A 9369-nucleotide genomic window follows, 5' to 3' on the forward strand; every position below is an offset into this window, starting at 1 on the left:
TTTGCAATAACAAAATTCCAGCCTCTAGATCTCATGGAGGAGAGATCTATATATAGTTATTTTGGAGAGAGGATGAGTCAGCTTGAGATCTGACTAGTGTCCTCTCCCTCTCTCAATTCTTGAGTCCACTTGGAGGTTCTTGCTTCCACTTGGAGATTTGGAACCTCTTACTCATCACCAGTCGAATTCCTTGATACAAGTGTCATTTTGGAAGCTTCCTGGGAATTGACACATTGAGGAATGAGCCTGCCACTTGTCCAAACTCGCTCAGCGCAGGTAGCCTTTGTTGCAGTTGACATTCAACACAGGTAGACAGTGGAGCAGTTGACATTCAGCGCAGATGCTCAGTGGAGCAGTTGACATGATCCAGAATTGGCTTGTTTTTGAGCAGTTTCAGGTGGAGAACTTCTGTGAATTGCTGTGGTTAGTTAGCCTTGTTCCTCTAGGGGTAGGAACAACATGTTTAGGGACTTTGGATCCCTTAGATTATTGACATTTCATGCTCAATGCTGTAAGGCACAAAAATGTCTATAACAGTTGCCCCCTAAAGTATGAGGCCGTTTATCGGGTGAAATGCTTTATCCAGGAGGGTCCGAAGTTCATCCATTTGCTGGGAGGAGACCTGTAATAAGATACAATACAATACATTATGATTCATACTGCTTTCATGATCTAGCTGAGGCGGGCATTCCCATGCTCAGCTTTATAAATTCATTTTTGTACATAGCACAGACAATCGTCTGATGGTAGATTGATAATTTTGGCGAAATTATCATCCTTTGAGTAGGATGATCATCTGCTGCAATGATGTACATGACAAATGTCTTTATCTTTCCTGAATATATATCGCAGCCCGGATGGATGAAACTAGATCCAGGGTCTTTAAACTCGTTCGATCTTCACTCTAAGTACAAGTCGATCCATGTGAGAATTGCGCTGAAGTCGAACATGGAAAGACATCGCTTGATTACCGGTCAATGATGTAAACCGTTAACAAGTGCGAGAGGAATCACCAATAATGATAATGACCCTCAAGGTACTGCAGTACAATTCACGTGTTGTGAATAAAGGACTTGGCGTCGAACACCACACAAAATCTTCTGGTCGAAGGTCATTGATGTATACCTGTCGCCGGAAGTGAGAAACTTGCCATTGAGGCATGCAAGCTTCAAAGTACTGAAGGGGTTGTTCCTAGATCAACTTCTTGGATAATGAGCTGATGTTGACAAGAAGCGATCCGTCAAAGGAGGGCCTTAATGAATCCCACATCAGTGACACGGAACAGAGCTAATGATATTGATGGAGGTGAAAACGATCTGTGACATATGATTCGGGGTGGCGGTCATGAATGGATGAAGGATAATGTATGGCAGTGGATGGGACCCGGTTGACTCTTTCTGAACGACTTCTCTTGAACATATGGCAACACTGATGCGATGGATCGGTAGCATTACCCCAATTATGGATGGTATGGCGAGACCATGGTGATGTGACCGGTGAATGAAACAACCCAACCCGATTGTGGTACGGAGGAAAAGTGTCATGTTCAAGAGCGACCTGCTACCATCAAAGTTCTCTTTAGTTTCTCCCAATTTTTCCCCAGTCATTGCTGACCAGTACCTCTTTATTTTTGTCAAGCTTGAGGAGGATAACATATGCTTGTTCTATAACCTGCCCTTCGGGCAAGCCCATCGCTATGTTTTAACGAGCCTAGCGATAGTGAAACTCGTTCTCGTCTAAAGACAAGTTTGTCGCTATTTAATGATTTTAACGAGTCTAACGACAAGGATAACTCGGTCCTTTTCATTTTTAGAGAGTCTGAAAAGGTACATAAAGTTAACTCCAAAATTCCTTTTTCATCATCTAATCCCTTAAGTCCGAAAAAGTATAAAACAATACAGAAGGGATGAGTTTTCGATTGTTTTAACGAGCCGAACAAAACAAGCGCTCGATCTTTTTGTGCAATAATCCCTCAGGTCCAAAAAAGATTAAAATCTAGAGGAGGGATAGCACTTCCGGTCGCTTTAACGAGCTGGAAGGCCAAAACTGGGAAATCTTTTCATATTTTACGAGTCAGTTGAAAAGAGCTTAAAGAAGACTCGTCTTTTGAGGAACGAGTGATAAACAGGGTTAGCAGCTGATTCCAGGTACAGGTTGGAATTTTCCAATCACGGCAGTGTCACAAGGATGGCTAGGTGAAATCACTCTTCACAGCTGTTCCTCAAAATGGGTAAACAATCATATGGAGGTGAACGATCGGCCAAATGAAAAGTGGAGGTGATGGTGCAAACACGACCAAGGCTTTAATGGCTGATAAGGTTAACATTCACAGTGGTTATTTACCGGGTGGTGCTTATGTTTATTTTTTAATGAGCATGAAGTCCGCGTTAAAACTGCTCAAACTTATGTTTATTTTTTAACGAGCATGAACTATGCGCTAAAACTGCTCGGATCTTGCGTTTATTTTTTAACGAGCATGAACTTTATGCTAAAACTGCTCGTCATCGCTTTTCTATTTTTTAACGAGCATAAATTCCACGTTAAAACTGCTCGATATCGCTTTTCTATTTTTTAACGAGCATAAATTCCGCGTTAAAACTGCTCGTTTATACCAGTCATATGATAAGAGTGTCTCATTGGAGATCGCTATTTTTTATGGAGCTTCATCTCACTACGCTTTGCTCCGCATCCTTTCTTTATGCAAGTTCGGAAACGACTAATCCTACGAGTTTAAAGGGTTAGAGGTCCTAAAAATTTAAAAAATAAATAGTCGCCCCTTGCTTACACTCCAAAAGGTTTGCATGCCCCCAGGTATAAAACAGAATTTCAAGGTTACCTCTACTTCTCTTCCGCCAAAACTTTTGTTTTAACGAGAGAGGCTTACCTCTTTCAGGTTACCCAAAGATTGTCTCGTTTTTTTCTTCAAACAAAACACTTCCTCAGCAATGTCTACCGAAATAGACAAAGGTGAGCGATGGGTTCCGTCCTCTCACATAACTTTGACAAAAGAATCTTATTCTAGAACAACCCTCTTTCCTAGACGGACGGGGTACGGACTAGTCATATTCTCCCGCGGAAACCTACCCTATACCCAAAGTTCTCTGCCGAAGCAGACCAGGACGCATGCCCCCTGGGTTCCAGTCATATCCTCCCGGATTACTCGCGCTCATCAGGAGGACGGACCGTGGGTTGAGACACTTCTTGCGTGAATAGACCATTTAGGGATGGTTCATGACTACTTGCGATGCGTGATCCGGGGAATGAAAGTTGGTCCACGAGCTTGACCATTCTTCCTTCATGCGGAAAACACATTACTCTAAAGAGTGATGAGACGATGGCTCCCATGCAATATATGTAGTCTCGTCCAAGGAGTAGGTTATAATCCAAGGGTCCTTGAACGACCATCACGTTCATTTGAACGGTCTTCCCTTTCAATGTTATGGGCACATTGGGGAGGATCCCTAAAGGGCGACTGGTTCCCTTATCAAAGCCTGATAGATTTCTCATTTCAGGCAAAAGCGCAGGCGAACCAAGCGCTTTCCAGGCAATAGAGGAAAGGATACTCACAGATGCCCCTTAATCAATAACTGTACCAGCCATTACCATTCTGTATATTTGGACGATAATTCTCAATGGTATGCTAGCTCCCCAGCGGAGTCGCCAATTTGTTGTGGGGAAAAATGCCTATGCAGGACGATCCTATCCACCTAAGGTGTGACAGTGCCTTAGCAACAAATAGAGACAGCTATTCTGGTTTCTTCCTTTATGAAATGGGAAAGAAGAGAGATCAATGGACTTACCGGTGTCTTCCGTTTGTCCCTCGATCTAGATCCTCTTCTCCTTCGGGTGTTCACAGCTACTTGCCTCCTCGCTCGTCCAAGAGAACGGCTACTTGATTCCTGCGAGATCACAAGAGAACAGCTACTTGCGACAAGAGAACAGCTACTTGAGACAAGAGAAGAACACAACACAAAGGCAGATATTCATATTCATAAAAGATTCGGGATTAGAAATAAATCAAATACACTAATGCAATCATACATCAAAGATACATCAGTATATAGGAGAAAACCAAGATAGCTTTATTGATAAATAACAAGGTTCAGGAAGAGATACAACCCAGAGGGCTCCAATCCAGCATCTCCTTCCCAGCAGAATGGAATTCCTATCTTCACCTCCCTTCAAAGCATTAAGCACCCAATGATTCCAGTCTCAAACCAACAGCAATTCTTTGCAATAACAAAATTCCAGCCTCTAGATCTCATGGAGGAGAGATCTATATATAGTTATTTTGGAGAGAGGATGAGTCAGCTTGAGATCTGACTAGTGTCCTCTCCCTCTCTCAGTTCTTGAGTCCACTTGGAGGTTCTTGCTTCCACTTGGAGATTTGGAACCTCTTACTCATCACCAGTCGAATTCCTTGATACAAGTGTCATTTTGGAAGCTTCCTAGGCATTAACACATTGAGGAATGAGCCTGCCACTTGTCCAAACTCGTTCAGTGCAGGTAGCCTTTGTTGCAGTTGACATTCAACGCAGGTAGACAGTGGAGCAGTTGAAATTCAGCGCAGATGCTCAGTGGAGCAGTTAACATGATCCAGAATTGGCTTGTTTTTGAGCAGTTTCAGGTGGAGAACTTCTGTGAATTGCTGTGGTTAGTTAGCCTTGTTCCTCTAGGGGTAGGAACAACATGTTTAGGGACTTTGGATCCCTTAGATTATTGACATTTCATGCTCAATGCTGTAAGGCACAAAAATGTCTATAACAGTTGCCCCCTAAAGTATGAGGCCGTTTATTGGGTGAAATGCTTTATCCAGGAGGGTCCGAAGTTCATCCATTTGCTGGGAGGAGACCTGTAATAAGATACAATACAATACATTATGATTCATACTGCTTTCATGATCTAGCTGAGGCGGGCATTCCCATGCTCACCTTTATAAATTCATTTTTTTACATAGCACAGACAATCGTCTGATGGTAGATTGATAATTTTGGCGAAATTATCATCCTTTGAGTAGGATGATCATCTGCTGCAATGATGTACATGACAAATGTCTTTATCTTTCCTGAATATATATCGCAGCCCGGATGGAGGAAACTAGATCCGGGGTCTTCAAACTCGTTCGATCTTCACTCTAAGTACAAGTCGATCCATGTGAGAATTGCGCTGAAGTCGAACATGGAAAGACATCGCTTGATTACCGGTCAATGATGTAAACCGTTAACAAGCGCGAGAGGAATCGCCAATAATGATAATGACCCTCAAGGTACTGCAGTACAATTCACGTGGTGTGAATAAAGGACTTGGCGTCGAACACCACGCAAAATCTTCTGGTCGAAGGTCATTGATGTATACCTGTCGCCGGAAGTGAGAAACTTGCCATTGAGGCATGCAAGCTTCAAAGTACTGAAGGGGTTGTTCCTAGATCAACTTCTTGGATAATGAGCTGATGTCGACAAGAAGCAATCTGTCAAAGGAGGGCCTTAATGAATCCCACATCAGTGACACGGAACAGAGCTAATGATTTTGATGGAGGTGAAAACGATCTGTGACATATGATTCAGGGTGGCGGTCATGAATGGATGAAGGATAATGTATGGTAGTGGATTGGACCCGGTTGACTCTTTCTGAACGACTTCTCTCTAACATATGGCGACACTGATGCGATGGATCGGTAGCATTACCCCAATTATGGATGGTATGGCGAGACCATGGTGATGTGACCGGTGAATGAAACAACCCAACCCGATTGTGGTACGGAGGAAAAGTGTCATGTTCAAGAGCGACCTGCTACCATCAAAGTTTTCTTTAGTTTCTCCCAATTTTTCCCCAGTCTTTGCTGACCAGTACCTCTTTATTTTTGTCAAGCTTGAGGAGGATAACATATGCTTGTTCTATAACCTGCCCTTCGGGCAAGCCCATCGCTATGTTTTAACGAGCCTAGCGATAGTGAAACTCGTTCTCGTCTAAAGACAAGTTTGTCGCTATTTAATGATTTTAATGAGTCTAACGACAAGGATAACTCGGTCCTTTTCATTTTTAGAGAGTCTGAAAAGGTACATAAAGTTAACTCCAAAATTCCTTTTTCGTCATCTAATCCCTGAAGTCCGAAAAAGTATAAAACAATACAGAAGGGATGAGTTTTCGATCGTTTTAACGAGCCGAACAAAACAAGCGCTCGATCTTTTTGTGCAATAATCCCTCAGGTCCAAAAAATATTAAAATCTAGAGGAGGGATAGCACTTCCGGTCGCTTTAACGAGCTGGAAGGCCAAAACTGGGCAATCTTTTCATATTTTATGAGTCAGTTGAAAAGAGCTTAAAGAAGACTCGTCTTTTGAGGAACGAGTGATAAACAGGGTTAGCAGCTGATTCCAGGTACAGGTTGGAATTTTCCAATCACGGCAGTGTCACAAGGATGGCTAGGTGAAATCACTCTTCACAGCTGTTCCTCAAAATGGGTAAACAATCATATGGAGGTGAACGATCGGCCAAATGAAAAGTGGAGGTGATGTTGCAAACATGACCAAGGCTTTAATGGCTGATAAGGTTAACATTCACAGTGGTTATTTACCGGGTGGTGCTTATGTTTATTTTTTAATGAGCATGAAGTCCGCGTTAAAACTGCTCAAACTTATGTTTATTTTTTAACGAGCATGAAATATGCGCTAAAACTGCTCGGATCTTGTGTTTATTTTTTAACGAGCATGAACTTTATGCTAAAACTGCTCATCATCGCTTTTCTACTTTTTAACGAGCATAAATTCCGCGTTAAAACTGCTCGATATCGCTTTTCTATTTTTTTTAACGAGCATAAATTCCGCGTTAAAACTGCTCGTTTATACCAGTCATATGATAAGAGTGTCTCATTGGAGATCGCTATTTTTTATGGAGCTTCATCTCACTACGCTTTGCTCCGCATCCTTTCTTTATACAAGTTTGGAAATGACTAATCCTACGAGTTTAAAGGGTTAGAGGTCCTAAAAATTTAAAAAATAAATAGTCGCCCCTTGCTTACACTCCAAAAGGTTTGCATGCCCCCAGGTATAAAACAGAATTTCAAGGTTACCTCTACTTCTCTTCCGCCAAAACTTTTGTTTTAACGAGAGAGGCTTACCTCTTTCAGGTTACCCAAAGATTGTCTCGTTTTTTTCTTCAAACAAAACACTTCCTCAGCAATGTCTACTGAAATAGACAAAGGTGAGCGACGGGTTCCGTCCTCTCACATAACTTTGACAAAAGAATCTTATTCTAGAACAACCCTCTTTCCTAGACGGACGGGGTACGGACTAGTCATATTCTCCCGCGGAAACCTACCCTATACCCAAAGTTTTCTGCCGAAGCAGACCAGGATGCATGCCCCCTGGGTTCCAGTCATATCCTCCCGGATTACTCGCGCTCATCAGGAGGACGGACCGTGGGCTGAGACACTTCTTGCGTGAATAGACCATTTAGGGATGGTTCATGACTACTTGCGATGCGTGATCCGGGGAATGAAAGTTGGTCCACGAGCTTGACCATTCTTCCTTCATGCGGAAAACACATTACTCTAAAGAGTGATGAGACAATGGCTCCCATGCAATATATGTAGTCTCGTCCAAGGAGTAGGTTATAATCCAAGGGTCCTTGAACGACCATCACGTTCATTTGAACGGTCTTCCCTTTCAATGTTATGGGCACATTGGGGAGGATCCCTAAAGGGCGACTGGTTCCCTTATCAAAGCCTGATAGATTTCTCATTTCAGGCAAAAGTGCAGGCGAACCAAGCGCTTTCCAAGCAATAGAGGAAAGGATACTCACAAATGCTCCTTCATCAATAACTGTACCAGCCATTACCATTCTGTATATTTGGACGATAATTCTGAATGGTATGCTAGCTCCCCAGCGGAGTCGCCAATTTGTTGTGGGGAAAAATGCCTATGCAGGACGATCCTATCCACCTAAGGTGTGATAGTGCCTTAGCAACAAACAGAGACAGCTATTCTGGTTTCTTCCTTTATGAAATGGGAAAGAAGAGAGATCAATGGACTTACCGGTGTCTTCCGTTTGTCCCTCGATCTAGATCCTCTTCTCCTTCGGGTGTTCACAGCTACTTGCCTCCTCGCTCGTCCAAGAGAACAGCTACTTGATTCCTGCGAGATCACAAGAGAACAGCTACTTGCGACAAGAGAATAGCTACTTGAGACAAGAGAAGAACACAACACAAAGGCAGATATTCATATTCATAAAAGATTCAGGATTAGAAATAAATCAAATACACTAATGCAATCATACATCAAAGATACATCAGTATATAGGAGAAAACCAAGATAGCTTTATTGATAAATAACAAGGTTCAAGAAGAGATACAACCCAGAGGGCTCCAATCCAGCATCTCCTTCCCAGCAGAATGGAATTCCTATCTTCACCTCCCTTCAAAGCATTAAGCACCCAATGATTCCAGTCTCAAACCAACAGCAATTCTTTGCAATAACAAAATTCCAGCCTCTAGATCTCATGGAGGAGAGATCTATATATAGTTATTTTGGAGAGAGGATGAGTCAGCTTGAGATCTGACTAGTGTCCTCTCCCTCTCTCAGTTCTTGAGTCCACTTGGAGGTTCTTGCTTCCACTTGGAGATTTGGAACCTCTTACTCATCACCAGTCGAATTCCTTGATACAAGTGTCATTTTGGAAGCTTCCTGGGCATTGACACATTGAGGAATGAGCCTGCCACTTGTCCAAACTCGTTCAGCGCAGGTAGCCTTTGTTGCAGTTGACATTCAATGCAGGTAGACAGTGGAGCAGTTGACATTCAGCGCAGATGCTCAGTGGAGCAGTTAACATGATCCAGAATTGGCTTGTTTTTGAGCAGTTTCAGGTGGAGAACTTCTGTGAATTGCTGTGGTTAGTTAGCCTTGTTCCTCTAGGGGTAGGAAAAACATGTTTAGGGACTTTGGATCCCTTAGATTATTGACATTTCATGCTCAATGCTGTAAGGCACAAAAATGTCTATAACAGTTGCCCCCTAATGTATGAGGCCGTTTATCGGGTGAAATTCTTTATCCAGGAGGGTCCGAAGTTCATCCATTTGCTGGGAGGAGACCTGTAATAAGATACAATACAATACATTATGATTCATACTGCTTTCATGATCTAGCTGAGGCGGGCATTCCCATGCTCAGCTTTATAAATTCATTTTTGTACATAGCACAGACAATCGTCTGATGGTAGATTGATAATTTTGGCGAAATTTTCATCCTTTGAGTAGGATGATCATCTACTGCAATGATGTACATGACAAATGTCTTTATATTTCCTGAATATATATCGCAGCCCGGATGGATGAAACTAAATCTGGGGTCTTCAAACTCGTTCGATCTTCACTCTA

The sequence above is a fragment of the Pinus tabuliformis genome, chromosome 5_1, assembly GCF_031772625.1.
Source record: "Pinus tabuliformis cultivar Carrire ecotype Pingquan chromosome 5_1, CPIR1, whole genome shotgun sequence".
In the NCBI taxonomy this organism is placed as follows: domain Eukaryota; kingdom Viridiplantae; phylum Streptophyta; class Pinopsida; order Pinales; family Pinaceae; genus Pinus; species Pinus tabuliformis.